This window comes from Salvelinus sp. IW2-2015, linkage group LG10 (genome assembly GCF_002910315.2).
Source record: "Salvelinus sp. IW2-2015 linkage group LG10, ASM291031v2, whole genome shotgun sequence".
NCBI classification, from domain to species: Eukaryota; Metazoa; Chordata; class Actinopteri; order Salmoniformes; family Salmonidae; genus Salvelinus; species Salvelinus sp. IW2-2015.
This window is the reverse complement of record NC_036850.1, coordinates 1358562-1381207: the sequence shown is the minus strand read 5'-3', so window position 1 is coordinate 1381207 and position 22646 is coordinate 1358562. Positions and strand designations below refer to the sequence as shown.

The following is a 22646-nucleotide window of genomic DNA, read 5'->3' as shown; positions in this document are numbered from 1 at the left end:
GAACCTTTTTTCCCCCCGCGTCTCCACAAAACACGGCGTTGGAAGGCCCGGGCCAACAAAAATCTCTAATTTGATTCTCATCAGACCAAAGAGACAGAATATTTCCACCTGTCTAAGTCCATTGCTCTGGTTTCTTGGCCCAAAGCCAAGTGTCTTCTTACTTGATTCGCTTTTAGTATGGTTTCTTGGCAGTAACTGCGTACCATGAAATGCCTTATTCACGCAGTTTCCCTCTGAAATGGTTGATGGTGTTCTTACATTGAACGCCTGTAAGGTCATTTATTTATGGCTGCAATTTCTGAGGCTGGTACTTTTTAATGACAGCTATCCTCTAGCAGCAGAGGTTAAAGCAGTTGAAGTTTGGAAGTTTACATTACACCCTAGGGCCAAATACATTTAAACTCTGTTTTCACAATTCCGTGACATTTAATCCTAGTAAAAAATTCCTGTTTTAGCGTCCGCCAGTAAGGCTCACCATTTTATTTAAGAATTGAAAGGTGCAGGCATAAATAGTAGAAGATGATTTATTTCATTTTTATTTCTTCATCATTATTCCCAGTGGGTCAGAAGTTTTACATACACTCAATATATTTGGTAGCATTGGCCTTAAATTGGTTTAACTTGGGTCAAACACATTTTGTGGCCTTCCACAAGCTTCCCCACAGTAAGTTGGGCTTGAATTTTGCGCCCATTCCTCCCGACACGAGCCTGGGTAACTGAGTCAGGGTTGTTAGGCCTCCTTTGCTCACACATGTTTTTCCAGTTCTTTCCACAAAATGTTCTATATGCGTTTGAGGTCAGGGCTTTGTGTGGGCCACCTCCCAATACCCTTGGACTTGTTGTCCTTAAGCCATTTGCCACAGACTTTGGAATTATGCGTTGGCCGTCATGGTCCATTCTGCGCAGCACCCATTGCCGACCAAGCTTTAACTTCCTGACTGATGTCTTGAGATTGTTGCCCTTCAATATATCCACATAATCTTCCCTGCTTTCATTGATAGCCCATCTATTTTGTGACCGTCGCCACCCAGTCCCTCCTGCCGCAAAGCACCCACACAACATTGATGCTTGCCAGTTTTTGCAACTGGCCCACTTGAAAGAACTTTCTCTAAGTTCTTGAAATTTTCTAGACTTGACTTAACAGTAATGATGGACTGTCGTTTCTCCGTTGCTTATTGAGCAGTGTAGTTATTCCCCTCCGTAAGGCAAAGCAAATAGGCAATTTGCAAAAAATCAAACGGCTCAGAGCATGAGCACGGACTGTGGCAGGGTCGGGGACAGGCAATCACGGATTACAAAGGCAAAACCAGCCACGTCGCAGACACCGTCTGCTTCCCGCGACACGGCTAAACACCCTTCTCACCCGCTTTCGAGGACAACCACAGTGCCACCGACGCGCGCCCCGCTACCAAGGGACTGTGGGACTCTCCTTCTACCCGTGCCGACGTGGAGTAGACATGTTAAGCGTTTAAAGCCCCTCGCAAGGTTGCCGGCCCAGACGGCATCCCTACCACACGATCCTCAGAGCCATGCGCAAGGGACCCAGCTGGCTGGAGTGTTTACGGGACACGTATTTCAAATCTCATTCCTAACCCCCCACATGCTTCTCGATGACCAGCGTGAGGAATCGCTCTCTGCATGCTCTGGCAGACATATCAGTGTGCCGATGGACGGCAATCACCACCTCAAAGCTGAACCTCGCAAGACGGAGTGCTCTTCCTCCCGGGGACAGGGACTCCCGCTCTCCGCATGGATCTCGCCGATCACGCTCGTTGACAACTCCACTTTGTGTCCTCCTCCAGAGCGCTCAAGGAACCTTGGCGTGATTCCCTGGACAAACCACCCTGTCGTTTCCTCAACTACATCAAGGCGGCTGGCCTGGTTCTGTAGGTCATCCTCTTACAACCATCCGCCCAGAAGTACGCCACCCTGCCCTACAACAGGGAAGCGGCGCAGGTCCTTAATCCAGGCACTTGTCATCTCCCGTGCTGGATTACTGCCAACTCCGCTGTGGCCTGGGCTCCCTGCCTGTGCCCATTAAACCCCTACCAACTCCGTCCAGAACGCCGCAGCCGCGTCTCCTGCGTGTTCAACCTTCCCAAGTCTCTCTCACGTCACCCCCGCTCCTCCGCTCTCTCCACTGGCTCTCCAGTGAAGCTCGCATTCCGCCGGTACAAGACCATGGTCGCTTGCCTACGGAGCATTGAGGGGAACGGCACCTCAGTACCTCCAGCGCTCTGATCAGGCCCCTACACCCAAACAAGGGCACTGCGTTCATCCCACCTCTGGCCTGCTCTCCTTTCGCCTACCACTGAGGCAAGTACAGTTCCCGCTCAGCCCAGTCAAAACTGTTCGCTGCTCTGGCCCCCCAATGCGCTGTGCGAACAAAACTCCCTCCACGACGCCAGGCACAGCGGAGTCATCACCACCCTTCCGGCCGCAGACACCTGAAACCCCCACCTCTTTTAAGGAATACCTAGCGATAGGATAAAGCTAAATGCCTTCTCACCCCCCGCCCCCTTAAAATATTTAGATGCACACTATTGGTAAAGTGGCTGCTTCCAACTGGATATCATTTAAAGGTGAATGCACCAATTGGTAAGTCCTCTACGATGAAGAGCGTCTGCTAAATGACTTTAAAATGTAAGGGCTTCCCGGGTGGCGGCATTGTCTAGAGCACGTGCATCGCCAGTGCTATCTGCGCCCCAGAGTCTGGGTTCGCGCCCAGGCTCTGTCGCAGCGGGCGCGACCGCGGAGGTCCGCTGGGCGACGCCACCAATTGGCCTTAGCGTCGTCCGGTTAGGGAGGGTTTGGCCGGTAGGGCATATCCTGTGTCTCATCGCGCCTCCAGCGACTCCTGTTGGGCGGGCCTTGGCGCGCAGGTGCCAGCGCTAACTGAGCGGGGCGGGCGTGCACGGTGTTTCCTCCGGACACATTGTGCGGCTGGCTTCCGGTTGGAGGCGCGCTGTGTTAACCAAAGCAGTGCGGCTCGGTTGGGGTTGTTGCTTCGGAGGACGCATGCACTTCTCGACCTTCGTCCTCCTTTCCGAGCCCGCTACGCGGAGTTGCTTAAAGCCATGAGACACAAGATAGTATAATTACTCAGCGATTGGATTTTACCACGGAAAAACTTGGGGAGAAAAGGGCGATAAAATTAAAAAATCAAATAAATTAAACTAAATAAATAAGATAAAATGACTTTACAATGTAAATGTAAAAGATGTCCACCACTGTTCCTGTTCCTAAGCAAAGCCAAGGGAACTGAAACTAAATGACTATCGCCCCCTAGCACTGACTTCTGTCATTCCATTTACGTGCTTGAAGACTATTCAAGGACCTCCACCTTACCTGTACACCCTAGACCCAACTCAAATTTTGCTTACCGCCCCCAATAGATCACAGACGGACGCCATCCACACTTGCACACTGCCCTATTCCCGATCTGAAAAGGGCGAATACCCTATGTAAGAATGTTGCTTCATTGACTACTAGCAGCAGCAGTTCAACACCATAGTACCCCCAAGCTCATTGGTCTGCAACCCCGCCCTGTGCAAACTGGGTCCTGGACTTCCTCTGACGTGGCCACCCCCAAAGTGGTTAAGACTAGAACAACATCCACTTCGCCTGATCCTCAACACTGGGCCCCACAAAGGGTGCATGCCCTCAGCCCCTCCCTCCCTGTGCCTCCCTGCTCACCCCATGACTGTCTGCCATGATCACACCTCCAAATCAGTCATCAAGTTTGCAGATGACAACAACAGTAGTAGGCCTGATTACCAACAATCGAGAGACAGGCCTTACAAGGCAGGAGTTGAGGGCCCTGCGCAGGATGCTTGGTGCCAGAAAAATCAGAGTGCCGTGCAGGCTCTCGTTATTACATTTTGGTTACAAGAACCTGCCAGGTACAAGCCAGTGGCCAAAAAAAACAAAAATTCTGCTTGTGCAAAACTTGTGGACATTAACATTAAGATGCTGCCGCAACTCACATCTAACTTCATATGGACATTTTGAAAATCACCGGGCGCACAAAGGTCACGCTTAAGCGCTAGCTAGCTAACACTACAATGTGGTTAGACTAATAATAGCCTTGGTTTTTAGCAACAATTGCCAGCTTGACCGTATAGCTAGCTTTCTTGTGCTGTCATCTTTTAGCTACCGTGGAAATGTCATTACTGTCGACTAATTTCTTTGAAAGGTTGGAGCCGTGGCCGTTTTGTCAGCATAGCTAGGCCTATTTTCGCAGAGGATTATTGAAAGCTCTACATCTCAGAGATATGCATATCACAGAATTTAATATACTTTTGCTTGGTAGCCTGGTCTAAGGCAAGATAACCTTAGCTATAAAACCGAAGATTTTCAAAGCATCAACTCTTGGAACAAATTTCTGCTCGAAAAATCCATAGACTATATATATTTTGCTTTGTGTCCTCTGTACTTCCATCTCAAGTCCGGCAATAAACTATCCAACATGTTCTCATATGCCAGGTTCACTGAATCTGCAAAGCAACGTGGCCAGCGCAGCGGGAAAGGACAGCAGCAGCATTGCACTCATTCGTTGACCCAGCCACAGCGCTGTCCACTGTTGTTACAGACACGCGGGCCACCGCCACGGCAGAAAGCCATAAGAGGCTATACTGCAAGACCGGGATTCATGTCCTGCCAAACCTGCCTATTCCTTAGTGCGACAACCCTTACTTTAGGCATTTCGATGTCAGTGGTAATGACAAAATATAGACCAGTAAGTAGGCCCACGCTTGACCAGGTGCCTGCAGACTTAACCACTGATTAAAAGAGCCTACAATCGAAAGTGCCCTAGAGAAGACAAGAAATCCGCTGTCTGCTCACTGCTAGATATATGGCACTGACAGGACCATGAAGCCGGCTTCATCGGAGTACAGCCCCCATACATGGCCCATGGCAAGGAAACAAAAATACTCCAAACTCCCAGACTGGGAGTTCAGTTTCTGTTAGCTGTGATAGATTCACAGGTCAACCCACTGGGTTAAAGAACAGCAGAAACACATTCTGATAGTAATATGTGCGATCATTTTCGGCAGTGAAACATAAGATTAGATATGTGTGATAATGCCTGCAATATGAAAAAGGTCTTCAGTTTGTTTCCTCAAAGCAAGCCAAATGATCACGATGAATGAATAAGCCCAGCCCTATGAAAGAATTGTGAAAGAGTATACTGATGTTGAAGCTATCCAAACCCAACTGCAGGCAACAGCGCCACACAGTACTTTGCCATTCATTAGGTCCATCTCTAACTCACCAGTTGCTAAATGGAAACCAAAAATCCATAAAACCGTGTGCATGGCTAACGGTAACTAAAAACTCTTGCAGCCCTACTACATACTACCTGGTGCTCCTGAAAGAAGCATTTTGAAGCTGAGTTTGCGAGCCAATCGTCAGCTATCCTGCTGCTGCACGGCGCCAAGGAAACTCCAAGGGAGCTCTGCCTACTCCCACCAGGGGGAATTGAGCCAGCTAGTGGACATTTTGACCCCTTTGTCTCCAGCCCACCGACCTTACTTCTTGGCGTGGGAGCAAAGGGGTGACTCTCAGCTGCGCACCTTCTCTTGTGTTACTTTTTAAAAAACCTTTTCACCACCTATCATCTGCCAAAGTGACTGCTCCGAGCCGCACAAGTCGTCTTCTAGTAAAAGCACTGCCAGCAGTCACTCAAACGCTGACTTCCAGGGCGTGTACTTGAATGTCAGAATGGAAGCACTCGCCATGAACGCGGCAACCAAAACATTTCGGTGACGATATATCTCTCTCGTTTTAACTTCCTGACTGATGTCTTGAGATGTTGCTTCAATATATCCACAATTTTCCTGCTTCATGATGCCATCTATTTTGTGAAGTGCACCAGTCCCTCCTGCAGCAAAGCACCCACACAACATGATGCTGCCACCCCCGTGCTTCACGGTTGGGATGATGTTCTTTTGGCTTGCAAGCCTCCCACGTTTTCCTCGAAACATAACACTGGTCATTATGGCCAAACAGTTCTATTTTTGTTTCATCAGATCAGAGAACATTTCTCCCAAAAGTACGATCTTTGTTCCCATGTGCAGTTGCAAACCGTAGTCTTTTTTTATGGCGGTTTTGGAGCAGGGGCTTCTTCATTGCATCTTCACAACGTCCTATACTCTTCTGGGATTGATTTGCACTTTTCGTATGTTAATTTCGTTATTTCTAGGAGACAGAATGCGTCTCTTTCCTGAGCGGTATGACGGCTGCGTGGTCTCATGGTGTTTATACTTTCATACTATTGTTTGTGCAGATGAACTTGGTACCTTCAGGCGTTTGGAAATTGCTCCCAAGGATGAACCAGACTTGTGGAGGTTTATTTGAGGTCTTGGCTGATTTCTTTAGATTTTTCCCATGATGTCAAGCAAAGAGGCACTGAGTTTGAAGGTAGGCCTTGAAAAACCTCCCATTGACTCAGGCTAATTGACATCATTTATCAGAAGCTTCTAAAGCCATGACAATTTTCTGGAATTTTCCAAGCTGTTTAAAGGCACAGTGAACTTAGTGTATGTAAACTTCTGACCCACTGGAATTGTGATACAGGGAATTTTAAGTGAACTCTGTAAACAATTGTTGGAAGAATTACTTGTCATGCACAAAGTAGATGTCCTAACCGACTTGCCAACACGATGGTTTGTTAACAAGACATTTGTGGAGTGGTTGAAAAACGAGTTTTAATGACTCCAACCTAAGAGTATGTAGACTTCAACTGTAACTCTCGGTCTTCCTTTCCTGTGGCGGTTTCATCATGGTTTTTGCAACTGCACTTGAAGATACTTTCTAAGTTCTTGAAATTTTTAGATTGACTGACTTAAAGTAATGATGGACTGTCGTTTCTCTTTGCTTATTTGAGCAGTGTAGTTATTCCCTCCGTAAGGCAGGCAAATAGGCAATTGAAAATCAACGGCTCAGACATGAGACGTATGTGGCAGGGTCTACAGACAATCACGGATTACAAAGGGAAAACCAGCCAGGTCGCAGACACCGTCTTGCTTCCGGACACGCTAAACACCTTCGTCACCCGCTTTGAGGACAACACAGTGCCACCGACGCGGCCCGCTACCAAGGACTGTGGGCTCTCCTTCTCCGTGGCTGACGCGGTGAGTAAGACATTTAAGCGTGTTAACCCTCGCAAGCTGCCGGCCCAGACGGGCATCCCTACCAACATCCTGAGAGCATGCGCAGACCAGCTGGCTGGAGTGTTTACGGACATATTCAATCTCTTCCTAACCCCACATGCTTTCAAGATGTCCCACACTGTCCTGTTCCCAAGAAAGCAAAGGGTAACTGAACTAAATGACTATTGCCCCCTAGCACTGACTTCTGTCATCATGAAGTGCTTTGAGAACTAGTCAAGGACCTCTACCTTACCTGACACCCTAGACCCACTTCAATTTGCTTACCGCCCCAATAATCCACAGGACGACCCATCACACTGCACACTGCCCTATTTTTTTATTTTTATTTTTACCGTTATTTACCAGGTAAGTTGACTGAGAACACGTCTCATTTGCAGCAACGACCTGGGATATTACAGGGAGGAGGGATGAATGAGCCAATTGTAAACTGGGATTATTATGGACCGTGATGGTAGAGGGCCAGATTGAATTTAGCCAGGACACCGGGGTTAACACCCCTACTCTTACGATAAGTGCCATGCGGATCTTTTAATGACCTCAGAGATCAGGACACTCGTTTAACGTCCCATCCGAAAGACGCACCCCTACACAGACAGTGTCCCCAATCACTGCCCTGGCATTGGATCTTGTTTAGACCAGAGAAAGAGTGCCTCCTACTGCCCTCCAACTCCACTCTCCAGCAGCACCTGTCTCCCCATCCAGGACTGACCAGAGACCCAACCCCTCTAGCTTCAGAAGCAAGCCAGCAGTGTATGCAGGTGTATCCCATCTGGAAAAGGGAATACCATGTAAGAATGTTTTCATTGACTAAGCGCCAGCATTCAACACCATAGTACCCTCCAAGCTCATTGGTCTGAACCCCGCCCTGTGCAACTGGGTCCTGGACTTCCTGACGGGCCACCCCCAAGTGGTGAAGATAGGAACAACATCCACTTCGCTGATCCTCAACACTGGGGCCCCYCAAGGGTGCATGCTCAGCCCCCTCCTGTGCTCCCTGCTCACCCATGACTGTCTGGCCATGCACACCTCCAACTCAGTCATCAAGTTTGCAGATGACACAACAGTAGTAGGCCTGATTACCAACAATGAGAGACAGCCTACAAGGAGGAGTTGAGGGCCCTGGGAGTGTGGTGCCAGAAAATCAGGTGGTGAGGCTCTCGTTATTACATTTGGTTACAAGAACCTGCAGTACAATGCCAGTGGCAAAAAACAAAATTCTGTTTGCAAAACTTGTGGAATTAACATTAAAGATGCTGGCGCAACTACATCTAACTTCATCTGACATTTGAAAACTCACCGCGAAAGGTCAGTTAGGCTAGCTAGCTAACACTACAATGTGGTTAGACTAATAATAGCCTTGTTTAGCAAATGCCAGCTTGATATAGCTAGCTTTCTTGTGTGTCATCTTTTAGCTACGTGGAAATGTATTACTGTCGACTATTTCTTGAAAGGTTGAGGTGGGTTGTCAGATAGCTAGGCCTATTTGTTCGCAGAGATTATTAAGTTACATCTCAGCGATATGCATATCACAGATTTAATATACTTTGTTGTAGCCTGGTCTAGGAAGTAACTTAGTATAAAACGAGATTTCAAAGCATGCAACTTCTTGGACATTTCTGCTGAAAAATCCCATAGACTATATATATTTGTTTGTGTCCTTGTACTTCCATCTCAAGTCYGCAATAACTATCCAACATGTTGCTCATATGCAGGTTCACTGAATTCTGCAAAGCAAACGTGGCCAGCGCAGGGGAAGGACAGAGCAGCATTGACTCATTCTTGACCAGCACAGGTGTCCATGTGTACAGACAGGGCCACCCCAGGCAGAAAGCCATAAGAGGCTATACTGCAAGACCTGATCATGTCCTGCAACCTGCCTATGTCCTTAGTGGACAACCCTTACTTTAGGCATTTCATGTCAGTGGTAGATGACAAATATAGACCAGTAAGTAGGCCCACGTTGACCAGGTGCCTGCATGACTTAACACTGATTAAAGAGGCTACAATCGAAAGTGCCCTAGAGAAGACAGAATCCGTGTCTGTCACTGTAGATATATGGACTGACAGGACCATGAAGGGCTTCATGGGAGTAAGGGCCCATTACATGGCCATGGAAGAGAAAAAATACTCCCAAACTCCCAGACTGGAGTCAGTTCTGTTGAGCTGTGATAGATTCACAGGGTCACACTGGGGAAAGAAGCAGTAACACATTTGAAGTAATATGTGATCATTTTGGCATGAAACATAAATTAGATATGTGATAATGCTGCCAATATGAAAAAGGTCTTCAGTTTGTTTCCTCAAAGCAAGCAATGATCACGATGATGATAACCCCAGCCTATGGAAAGAATTGTGAAGAGTACTGATGTTGAAGCTATCCAAACCAACTGCAGGCAACAGCGCATACAGTACTTTGCCCATTCATTACAACTGGTGATTAGAGATGGACTAAAGGGGAAACAAAAATCATAAACGGTGTGATGGCTAAGGTAACTAAACTTTGCAGCTTACTACATACTACCTGTGGTCTGAAAGAAGCATTTGAAGCCGAGTTTGGAGCCAATCGTAGTATCCTGCTGCTGTGTTGACCAGATGGAATTACATCCTCCGGCTTGTTAAAGCAGTCACCAATCTGAATCAACAAAGCATCTACTCGAGGCCCAAGGACACAAGAAGCTCTGCTTATCACCAGGGGAATTGAGCCAGCTATTGGAGTTAGTGGACATTTTGGACCCCTTTGTCTAGGCCACTGACCTTACTCAGGGGGAGGAAGTGGTGACTCAGTGCTGCCCTTCCTTGTGTACTGTCACTCAACTATCATCTGCAGAGTATACTGAGCACAAGTCGTCATCTAGTCAGTCTAGTAATAGCACTGCGGCAGTCACTCAAACGCTGATTCCAGGGGGTGTTTGAATGTAAGAATGGAGCACTCGGATGAACGGGCAACAAAACATTTGGTGACGATATATACATAATGTCTGCCCTGCTGGACCCATCTTTCTGCGTGTTCTGGCTTGATCATGATGTCCTCATACCACTTGAAGATAAAGCTGAATTGTAGAGTCTGATTGGTAGGTACAATGCATTGCAACATGCAACATTTTCTATTTCACTTGCAGTCAAATCGTTTTATTTTTTTCATGTATAATGTATACTGTTATATTCTTGATCATATACATCATTTTATGAATCTTTTTCAGACCTTGTTTTGGCTGAAGCACGGAAAGTCACCGTTACGGAGAGCAGTAGTGGAGAAGACGACTAAGAACAACCACCTGCCAAAACCTCCAGACTAAAATTTGATTTGATTTGAGACTGTTCTCTGGCTACCGCAACAAGATCAGCAAGAAGGGAGACAAAGTCATCTGTCAGAGCAGAGATTATTCGCTACATTTTAAGTTTCTTCTGATAAATTAAGTTGATTGCTTTGATTTTTGGAGAATCCATGCAAAAGACATTAAGGCTCAAGCAGTTAGCAATGACAGTGCTGGCTGTGCCTGCCGGCTGTGCCCCAGTGGAGAGAGTGTTTAGTAAATGCGCCCTCATGCCAGGCCCAATGCAAGAATGCTGACAAACTTGATCTTTCTGAAATGTAAACTGTCTGCAACAGGAATGTTCTCCGTCTTAGGGCGCAGGACCTAATGTGCTACTTGTTACAGGAAATTGTATTTCTATTAAGTGTCCAGGTCAGTAAGTATATTTTAGGGATAAAGGTCATTATGTTTGAGATGTGTGTGTGTGTGTGTGTGTATATACTGTATAACACTTTAGTAGTGCAGTTATTGAACAGTTGTCAGTCATTTTGGTTTACATTCATACTTGTTATTTATCTTCKCTCACCTACATATTTTCTGTTTGTGTGACAGAATGAAGTYAAATATAGACAATGTCTGACACAAAATACCATGCACTTTAAAATGTTATGTTAGCTTTTTTCCATATCCGGTACAATTACTTTTCTTAATGTAAACTGTCTACATTTTAAAATMACATTTATTTTGATTTAAATAGTGCCTGGTGTGCTTTCTTTCATACAAGTATGGACTAATGAACACGGGAGTCTCTTCAAATAATTTACAAGGTTTATAGACCTCTAACCCACAGCATGCAGAAAGCCATTACCAAAAGGGACTTGAGACTTGACTTAGACTTGGCACTAAAAGTCTTGAGACTTGACCTCTACCTCAAAGACTTGTGAACATCTCTGGTATATACTGTATTCTATTCTACTTTATCTTTAGTCTATACTGCTCTGACATTGCTCGTCCAAATATTTAGATATTCTTAATTATATTAATTTACTGTAGATGTGTTGTGAAATTGTTAGATATTACTGCACTGTTGGAGCTAGAAACACAAGCATTTCGCTCCACCCACAATCTGCTAAATACATGTATGTGAACAATACAATTTGATAATTGTATGTGTGCGGTACAGAGAGGAGGTAGTCATGAAAAAAAATTGTTAAACAACAGTATTGCACACAGTCCATGCAACTTATTGTGTGAATTGTTAAGCACATTTATTTAGGCTTGCTATACCAAAGGGGTTGAATATTTATTGACTCAAGACATTTCAGCTTTTTATTTTGAATACATTTGTAAAAATTGGTGAAACCAAAATTCTACTTTGACATTATGGGGTATTTTGTTTAGGCCAGTGACTCAATCGAAATGTAATCCAATTTAAATGCAGCCCGTAACACAACATATAAACAATTCAAGGTGTGTGTGAATACTCTCTGAAGGCACTGTATAACTTGTAGGGGTTCCATATATGAAGCAAGCAATATAACCCTTTTTGGTTCTATAAGGAACCAAAACCACTGTTTTGGTAAACAGCTGAGTAGTGCTGTCCCGACTAAACAAAATCTTGGTTGACAAAGTACTCTTCGTTCGACCAATCGATTGATCAAAATTTCAAAACCATTAATTTTTTTCCATATATAGACACACCCGATGTGTTCTAATAAAATCAACTGTATGCTTGTCTGATGCTGTTTGATTAAATAAGACACAAATGACTCGAGTGCGCCAGATATCAAGATAACCATAAGAGGAAAAACCTTAACCTGACCCGACCATCCTCCTCCCGCTCCTGTTAACTTTCGCAGATTCTGCCATTACTCTCCTGAAGTTGTCATGGTATTCATATGCACATTTGTGGAACAATTTAATTTATAATAACGTCTTCGTATCATGACCATGTGGTTAATCAAACTATCCAAATCTACATGAAAATAATACAAACCTAAAAAGTAACTTATTGCCATTGCCAACCATGTAAAAATAGCATATATAAAGCCAACAAATAAAAACATTGCAGCCTGCAGGTATAAATTATCCTGATAAAAATAAATATCCTATGTATCACATTAGCTCCGCATGATCTGTCTGCAACGAACTTGAAACATTGTATAGTTTCCCCCACCAGTGAGCTCGGGATAGACACAGCTATAGGCTATTTTGTGCAAGGGATAAGAGCTCATCAGGTAGATCTATTTTATGACATTTCCACTGGAGCACAACATTACATTTTTCCCCTTCACACCGAGTGGTTACCGAAAGGGAGAGTACTGAAACTAGTGTCATTCTCAATGGATGAAAAAACAGAATTTGTTTGCTTGCTGTTTGAGGTGAAGAGAACATTACCCTGAGAAGCTCCACAGCTCATTCGTGGTGGTGAGTTAAGCCAATCAGAAATACTATCAGATTCCAAAATGGGCACATTTATATGCCTACATTTGCGCGCAGGCCAGGTAGCCTATAGGCCTACTTCTATGCGTAATCAGGTACGCGGCCTTACTCAACATTGACGGTAAGCACTCCAAACAAAAGACTGACTAAATTGACAACTCGTAAATGGAATGAAATAAATAAAAACTTGTTTCTCACAAGTGTAGCATAGGTTGTGCGCTCTGCAAACAACGTGTCCACTTTGACAATGAAAACGGTAAAACCTGGAATAATAATATATTGAATGCATTAACACAACTATCCATAACCAAACAAACAGTTTGGTTATTAGCGGTAAATATAGGCTACTACTGGTGATATAAACTGTATGCAATGGGGAATTGATAGACACTYACAATCAAGGCAAACGATGAATGTGCACAAATTGGCGGAAGAGAGACGTGCATTTTAGCCACACTCTTATTCTTGGACTGTGCCATCCACGAGACTTCCGCAATGGATTAAAGGCGCTGCATGGTCATTCTGAAATCTGTTTTTTACGGTGATATGGCCTCTGCAGAAGGCAGAACATTCTTACTTCTTGTGCTTTGCTGCACAGCGCAGAGCTGTTGTCAAGGAAGTGAGTTTGTTTATACAGGACCTCCTGCCCTCACATACATCAACCAATCATGTCAATGAGGAGCTATATGGAGCCCTCCATTCTAAGCCAAAGCTACAGATGAAAAGACTGAAGTGTTAAAAAAACCTATGGCTATATACAATATGTCATTCATTTAAAACCCATAAGATTCTAAGCCGGGGGGTTCTGCTAAGCTATATGGCATTGTTTTAAGAATGTCATACCAAGGGTCATTTAGCTATTTAATTTGTAATTTTAAGACCCCTTGAAGTATAAACCAGCCGGTGTCTTTTCCACAAGTTACCACCGGCTAAATCTATGACTTTAAAATGGCAATTTACTCTGTTCCATCTGACTGCGCAATCCACTGTCTCATCAGCCCAGGCAGGCAAATGATAAACTTCAAATCAAATACACATGGTTAGCAGATGTTAATGCAAGTGTAGCGAAATGCTTGTGCTTCTAGTTCCGACCATGCAGTAATATCTAACAAGTAATATAACCTAACAATTCCACAACAACTACCTTATACACACAAGTGTAAAGGAATGAATACAAATATGTACATAAAAATATATACATGAGTGATGGCCGAACGGCATAGGCAAGATGCAGGAGATGGTATAGAGCACAGATAATACATATGAGGTGAGTAATGTAGGGTTTGAAACATAATATAAAGGCGGCATTGTGTTGTAAAGTGGCTAGTGAGATACATTTACTATTACTATCAAGATGAGCAAGATGCAGGGGATGGTATAGAGACAGTAATACATATGAGATGAGTAATGTAGGGTATGAAAACATATGAAGTGGCATTGTTTAAAGTGGCTAGTGATACATTACATCAAGATGGCAAGATGCAATAGATGGTATAGCGTACAGTATATACATATGAGATGAGTAAGTAGGGTATGTAAACATTATATAAAGGGCTAGTGATTAAATTGCTTACATCAATTTTTCCATTACTAAAGTGGCTGGGTTGAGTCAGTATGTTGGCAGCAGCCACTCAATGTTAGTGATGGCTGTTTAACAGTCTGATGGCCTTGAGATAGAAGCTGTTTTTTCAGTCTCTCTTGGTCCCCGCTTTGAATGTACCGTACTGACCTTGCCTTCTGGATGATAGCGGGCGTGAACAGGCACTGCTGGTGGTTGTTGTCCTTGATGATCTTTGCTTGCCTTGACATCGGGGTGGTTGTAGGTATCCTGGAGACAGGTAGTTTGCACCTGGTGATGCGTTGTGCAGACCTCATACCCTCTGGAGAGGCCTCCGGTTATGGGCGGAGCAGCTGCCGTCCAGGTGGTGATACAAGCCCGACAGATGCTCTCGATTGTCATCTGTAAAAGTTTGAGGGTTTTGGTACCAAGCCTGAATTTCTTCAGCCCCTGAGGTTTGAAAGGCGCTGCTGCGCCTCCTTCACCACCTGTTCGTGTATGTGGTGGACCATTTCAGTTTTCCTGATGTTACGCCGAAACTTAACACTCCACCCCTCCACTAGGTGTCCCTCAATGTAGATAGGGGGCTGCTCCCTCTACTGTTCCTGAATCATGATCATCTCCTTTGTTTTTTGACATTGTGTGTGAAGTTATTTTCTGAGACCACACTCCAGGCCCTCCACCTCCCTCCTGTAGACCGTCTCGTGTTGTTGGTAATCAGCCTACACTAGTAGTCATCTGCAAACTTGATGATTGAGTTGGAGGGTGCATGGCCACGCAGTCGTGGGTGAACAGGTGAGTACAGGAGAGGGCTAGAACGCACCCGTTGTGGGGCCCAGTGTTGAGGATCAGCGGGGGTGGAATGTTGTTACCTACCCTACCGGCGGCCCGTCAGGAAGTCCAGGACCCAGTTGCTCAGGACGGGGTCGAATACCAGGGTCCTCAAGCTTAATACGAGTTGGAGGGTACTGATGGTGTTAAAGGCGAGCTGTAATCGATACAGCATTCTATACATAGTATTCCTCTTGTCCAGATGGGTTAGGGCAGTGTGATTGCGATTGCCTCGTCTGTGGACCTATTGGGGCGGTAAGAAAATTGGAGTGGGTCTAGGGTTTCAGGTAGGGTGGAGGTGATATGGTTCTTGACTAGTCTCTCAAAGCACTTCATGATGATGGAAGTGAGTGCTACAGGGCGGTAGTCATTTAGCTCAGTTACCTTAGCTTTCTTGGGTACAGGAACAATGGTGGCATGTTGAAGCATGTGGGGACAGCAGACTGGGATAAGGATTGATTGAATATGTCTGTAAAAACACCAGCCAGCTGGTCTGTGCATGCTCTGAGGACGCGGCCAGGGATGCCGTCTMGGCCTGCAGCCTTGCGAGGGTTAACACGTGTAAATGTTTTACTCACGTTGGCTATAGTGAAGGAGAGCCCATAGGTTTTGGTAGCGGGCCGTGTCAGTGGCACTGTATTGTCCTCAAAGCGAGCAAAAAAGTTGTTTAGTCTGTCTGGGAGCAAGGCATCGTGATCCGCGACGGGGCTGGTTTTTCTTTTGTAGTCCGTGATTGACTGTAGACCCTGCCACATACCTCTCGTGTCTGAGCTGTTGAATTGCGACTCCACTTTGTCTCTGTACTGATGCTTAGCTAGTTTGATTGCCTTGCGGAGGGAATAGCTACACTGTTTGTATTCGGTCATGTTTCCATTCATCTTGCCCTGATTAAAAGCAGTGGTTCGCGTGTTCAGTTTTGCGCGAATGCTGGCATCAATCCACTTTTTCTGGCCCCCCGAATCAGCGTATTCGTCAATGTTGTTGTTCGCCGCAATGCGGAACATATCCCAGTCCACGTGATCGAAGCAATCTTGAAGCGTGGAATCCGATTGGTCGGACCAGCGTTGAACAGACCTGAGCGCGGGTGCTTCCTGTTTTAGTTTCTGTCTATAGGCTGGGAGCAACAAAATGGAGTCGTGTGACTGTGATTATGATCGAAGAGAATTCTCTTGGTAGATAATGCGGTCGGCATTTGATTGTGAGGAATTCTAAGTCAGGTGAACAAAAGGACTTGAGTTCCTGTATGTTGTTATGATCACACCAAGTCTCGTTAATCATAAGGCATACACCCCCGCCCTTCTTCTTACCAGAGAGATGCTTGTTTCTGTCGGCGCGATGCGTGAAGAAACCAGGTGGCTGTACCGACTCAGATAGCGTGTCTCGAGTGAGCCATGTTTCCGTGAAACAAWGTCTCGGATGTCTCTRTGGAATGCTACCCTTGCTCGGATTTCGTCTACCTTGTTGTCAAGAGACTGGACATTAGCGAGTAGTATGCTCGGGAGCGGTGCGCGATGTGCCTGTCTACGGAGCCTGACCAGAAGACCGCTCCGTCTGCCCCTTSTATGGCGCCGTTGTTTTCGGTGGCCGGCTGGTATCCGATCCATTGTCCTGGGTGGTAGGCCAAACAYAGTATCCACTTCGGGAAACTCGTATCCACTTTAAAAGCATCTAGATATTATCTCATTTCTGTTAGAGTAACATTTTGTTTTCAACAGCGGAGATTTGTATGAACCTTGCTGTCTGTCTCTTTGACATTTGCAACATTGTTTCAATTAGAGGTCGACCGATTATGATTTTTCAATGCCGATACCGATTATTGGAGGACAAAAAAAGCCGATACCGATTAATCGGCCGATTTATAATTATTATATATATATTTTTTAAATATATATATATATATATATATCACACACACACATTTTTGTAATAATGACAATTGCAACAATACTGAATGAACAATGAACACTTTTATTTTACTTAATATAATACATAAATACACACACACGCACACAGCTCTGAAGGACAATGATACTGAAGAGCTGCTAGGAGACAAATACTCTCAACTCTTTGAATAAAAATAGAGTTTAAGTTACTGTGATGAATGTTGAAAACAAAAACTTTAATTTCTATATGCAGGAATCCTATTTTAATAATGGGCATGGTAAGAATTTGACAACCAAGTGCGAGTCATAATTCCATGGACCACCTTCAGCAAAAAAATCTGAAAAGCGGTTCCTTAATTTATTCCATAGGATATTTTTAGATTCACTTAAAATAAGGTCTGTGTTTCGTGTAGGCTTACATCGCCGTGACAATTTTATAACTGTGTAGATATCCATAGGACAAGGTAACTCTGATCAATATTGGCTAAATATAAGCGAAGATTAAAAAAAATTGTAGTGGATTTATGAAAATATGTTGACAAACGTTACCTTATCCTAGTGAGATTTACACGGGTATCAAAACGTCGAGGCGGCTTAAGCCTGCACGAAACACAGACCTTATTTGAAGTAGATCAAGACCTTCTCTATGGAAGACATGAACGGTAAAATAACGAAGGAACCCCTTTCAAATTCAGCCGCAAGTTATTACAGGAATTATAACGACTATATCGACTATTTCTCTCTAAACCATATACCTTTGACTAATCCGGAAACTATCACCTCGAAAACAAAACGTTTATTCCGTTCTGTATTTTATCTAACAGGTTGCATCCATGAATCTAAATATTCCTGTTACATTGCACAACCATCAATGTTGTCATAAATACGTAAAATTCTGGCAAATTAGTTTGCAAATAGCCAGGCGGCCCAAACTGTTGCATATACCCTGACTCTGCGTGCAATGAACGCAAGAGAAATGACACAATTTCACCTGGTTAATATTGCCTGCTAACCTGGATTTCTTTTAGCTAAATATGCAGGTTTAAAAATATATACTTGTGTATTGATTTTAAGAAAGGCATTGATGTTTATGGTTAAGTACACATTGGAGCAATGACAGTCATTGATTGATTGTTTTTTATAAGATAAGTTTAATGCTAYCTWGCAACTTACCTTAGCTTACTGCATTCGCTAACAGSCAGGCTCCTCGTGGAGTGCAATGTAATCAGGTGTTAGAGCATTGGACTAGTTAACTGTAAGGTTGCAAGATTGGATRGGCGCCCAAAAATACCGATTTCCGATTGTTATGAAAACTTGAAATCGGCCATTCCGATTAATCGGTCGACCTCTAGTTTCAATATTCAAATTCGATCTCCAGCTGTCCCATAGTAATGAACGTGTAGTGATGAGACACAGGCAGGCAGACAGACAGGCAACGTTTCTCAGCCAGTCGAAATCATGAATCAGCTGGCATCATTTTTATGGATATATACAAAGAAATGTCAATTGAAAAAAGGTATAACGAAACTAAGTGCAGCTAGTTTGCAGTCTTTACAGATTCAGTGTTTGAAGTGATTGTGTTAGCTGTGTTGTTGGCTAGCTCCTCTGAACAGCAACGAGAGAGCAGATTTTTCCGTAGATACAGAACAAATAGACTGAATGACTGGGTCGCGTCTCTGGCAACCGAACCAATAGAACGAATGACCGGCCGACTTGAGTAGCAACCCTAGATTTGTATCGAGACTATATCTTGTGGAAGGATGAAAGTATGAATAAATTAATCAAAATAACCTTTATGAAAATGTCAATCATTATTTGAATATGTTAGTAACTCGTTGTATAAAAGATCAGAAAACAACATGTTTTTAATACCTTACTTTTGGTACTAAACAGTATGCATTTATTCCATTCACTTTTTTTCAACTGCTACCAGGGGACATTAAGACKAGTCTTGTGAGGCRTGTGGGTGTCCTAGAGCACAACAACCGACATGTACGTGTTCGAGTCTCACCATTCCACAAAGGGGTCATATTAGTGTGTAACCCAAACTCTTCGGACGCTACAGACAATTTTGTGAGAAGACTGATTGTTGGAATGTCTAGTGGTCTGACAAACACCGCTCTAGCTCTGTCACATTTTCACCTCGGATGTGGTGGATAGAGGCGCATCCAATGCAAAAAAAAACATATCTTTAGCTTAAACTGACAGAATTTTATGGCAACTTGCATCGAAGACGCCGTGACTACTGAACCCGATGGGACGGCCAACAGTTCAATTAAATGCAACAGCAATTTCACCACTGCTAGAAAGGAAACATTGATGTTTCATTGAGTGAATACTGTAGTAAAGCGATAGATGTGATCTATCATCTAGAATTCAATACACCTCTTCACAATGAGCTCGGTGGAGGTTGAACAAGCAGACTTTTGTTGGTTATTGCTATATGTTCTCCGATTTCCTTGTAGTTCATAGGGAAAAAAAGCATTTTTGTGTAATGTCAGCATAACCTCAGTTATGCTGTGTGTGTGTGAGCAGGTCAAGTTGTCATCACAATAATTTGTATTTTATTTAACTAGGCAAGTCAGGCTGACTCCGCTGGGATATTCGGGACGCTAGCGTCCCACAACAACAGCCAGTGAAATTGCAGGGCYCCAAATTCAAACAGAAATCCCATAATWAAAATTCCTCAAACATACAAGTATTTTACACCATTTTAAAGATAAACTTGTTGTAAATCCAGCCACAGTGTCCGATTTCAAAAGGGCTTTACGACGAAAGCACACCAAACGATTATGTTGGGTCAGCACCTAGTCACTGAACAACACAGCCATTTTTTCAGAATAAGAGAGGAGTCACAAAAAGCAGAAATAGAGAAAATGAATGATGATCTTCATCAGATTACACTCATAGGACTTCATGTTGGCTTGTATTGTGTATGTTTTGTTCGATAAAGTTCATATTATATAAAAATCTTAGTTTACATTGGCGTGTTATGTTCAGGAATGTTTTGCCTCCAAAAACTCCGGTGATTTGCAGAGAGCCACATCAATGTACAGAAATACTCATAATAAAACATTGCTAAAAGATACAATTGTTATTCATGGAATTATAGATAAACCTCTTCCTTAATGCGACCGTGTGTCAGATTTCAAAAAAACTTTCGGAAAAAGCATGCCATGCAATAATCTGAGTACGGCGCTCAGACACAAAACAAGCCATACAGATACCCGCCATGTTGTGGAGTCGAGAAGTCAGAAATAGCATTATAAATATTCACTTACCTTTGATCTTCATCAGAATGCACTCCCAGGAATCCCAGTTCCACAATAAATGTTTGTTTTGTTCGATAAAGTCCATAATTTTTGTCCAAATTCCTCCTTTTTGTTTGCGCGTTTAGTACCACAATCCAAACTCAGGAGGCGCGGGGCAAGTGCAGGCAAAAGTTCAGACAAAGTCATATTACAGTTCGTAGAAACATGTCAAACGAAGTATAGAATCAATATTTAGGATGTTTTTATCATAAATCTTCAATAGTGTTTCAACCGGAGAATTCCTTTGTCAGTAGAAATGCAATGGAATGCAGCTAACTCTCACGGGAGCGCCGCGAGACTGAGCTCGTGGCACTCTGCCAGACCCCTGACTCAATCAGTTCTTATTCCCCCCTCCTTCACAGTAGAAGCATCAAACAAGGTTCTAAAGACTCTTGACATCAGTGGAAGCCTTAAGAAGTGCAATAGGACCCCATAGACACACTATATTCGATAGGCAATGCCTTGAAAAACTACAAACCTCAGATTTCCCACCTCCTGGTTCGATTTTTTTCTCAGGTTTTTGCCTGCCATATGAGTTCTGTTATACTCACAGACATCATTCAAACAGTTTTAGAAACTTCAGAGTGTTTMCTATCCAAATCTACTAATTATATGCATATTCTAGCTTTTAGGACTGAGTAGCAGGCAGTTTACTCTGGGCACCTTTTTATCCAAGCTACTCAATACTGCCCCCCAGTCCCAAAGAAGTTAAGAACAAATTCTTATTTACAATGACGGCCTACCGGGGAACAGTGGGTTAACTGCCTTGTTCAGGGGCAGAACGACATATTTTTACCTTGTGAGCTCGGGGATTCGATCCTGCAACCTTTCGGTTACTGGCCCAATGCTCTAATCAGATAAAAGATAAAAGTGGAAAAGTGTTTATTGACAGCCTCTTGTAGTTGTCAATGTAGAGGGGGTCGTTCCATAGTCATGAGTGTTTGTATTCTGAAACTACTGAACACCTAGGCCTAAACAATGTCATAAGACAACTTTTGTTGAAGCGAACTTTGCCTCGTAGCCCATAAAGTCGAGTGTGGATCTCCCTGTTTCAACCATAGTCTAACCACACYACTTAATGATTCTACAATCCACTGAACTGTCTATGGACAGTTGTTAAAAAATAATCTGCCCAGAGTGTAGTTGGTCGCTGGCAGATATACACTGAACAAAAATATAAACGCAACATGTAAAGTGCTGGTCCCATGTTTCATGAGCTGAAATGTTCCATACGCACAAAAAGTGTACTTTTCTCACATTTAGTGCACAAATTTGTTTACATCCCTGTTAGTGAGCATTTGATCATTTGTCAAGATAATCCTTCCACCTGAGCGGTGTGGTATATCAATTGGCTGATTAAACAGCATGATCACTACACAAGTGCACTTTGTGCTGTGGACAATAAAAGGCCACTCTAAAATGTGCAGTTCTGTCACAACACAATGCCACAGATGTCTCAAGTTTTGAGGAAGCGTGAAATTGGTATACTGACTGCAGGAATGTCCACCAGTGCTGATGCCAGAGAATTTTAATGTTCATTTATCTATTATAAGCCGCCTTATGAGAATTTGGCAGTARGTTCAACCGGCCTCACAACTGCAGACCATGTGTAACCACGCCAGCCCAGGACCTCCACATCCGGCTTCTTCACCTGAGGGATCGTCGTAGGGGGGTTGCGGAGGAGTATTTCTGTCTGTAATAAAGCCCTTTTGTGGGGAAAAAGATTCTGATTGGCTGGGCCTTGATCCCCAGTGGGTGGCCTATGACCTCACAGGCCCACCCATAGCTGCACCTCTGCCCAGTCATGTGAAATGCGTAGATTAGGGCCTTTWATATAAACTGTAACTCAGCAAAATCTTTGAAATTGTTGCATGTTGTATTTATATTTTGGTTCAGTCAGTTGGTGGTAGTTTAAATGAATAAGCTTCCCTTGGGGGGTAGGGCATACAGATCATTAACCAAGAGGTGAGAGTGATGGTGTGTGTGTGTTTGAAAGTGTAATTTTGGAGTCATGTGTTGATCTTGAGACGTGTGGTGAATGGCGTGTCCTGAAGCGGTAGGGGGGTAGCTGTACCCAGCTGGTTCCAATCAACAGGACCACTCACACCCCTCAGGAGAGTAATCCGCACACAAAGACTTCCCTCATCATCACCAAAACAGCCCAGTCTACACACACACACACACACACACAC

At 43.9% G+C, this 22646-nt stretch overlaps 1 protein-coding gene across 2 annotated transcripts in view; it reads left to right on the top strand.

Moving 5' to 3' along the window:
- daam2 (dishevelled associated activator of morphogenesis 2) overlaps nucleotides 1–22646 on the top strand; it is a 245644-nt gene that overhangs the window by 35000 nt on the left and 187998 nt on the right. The gene's annotated exons all lie outside the window — the stretch shown is intronic.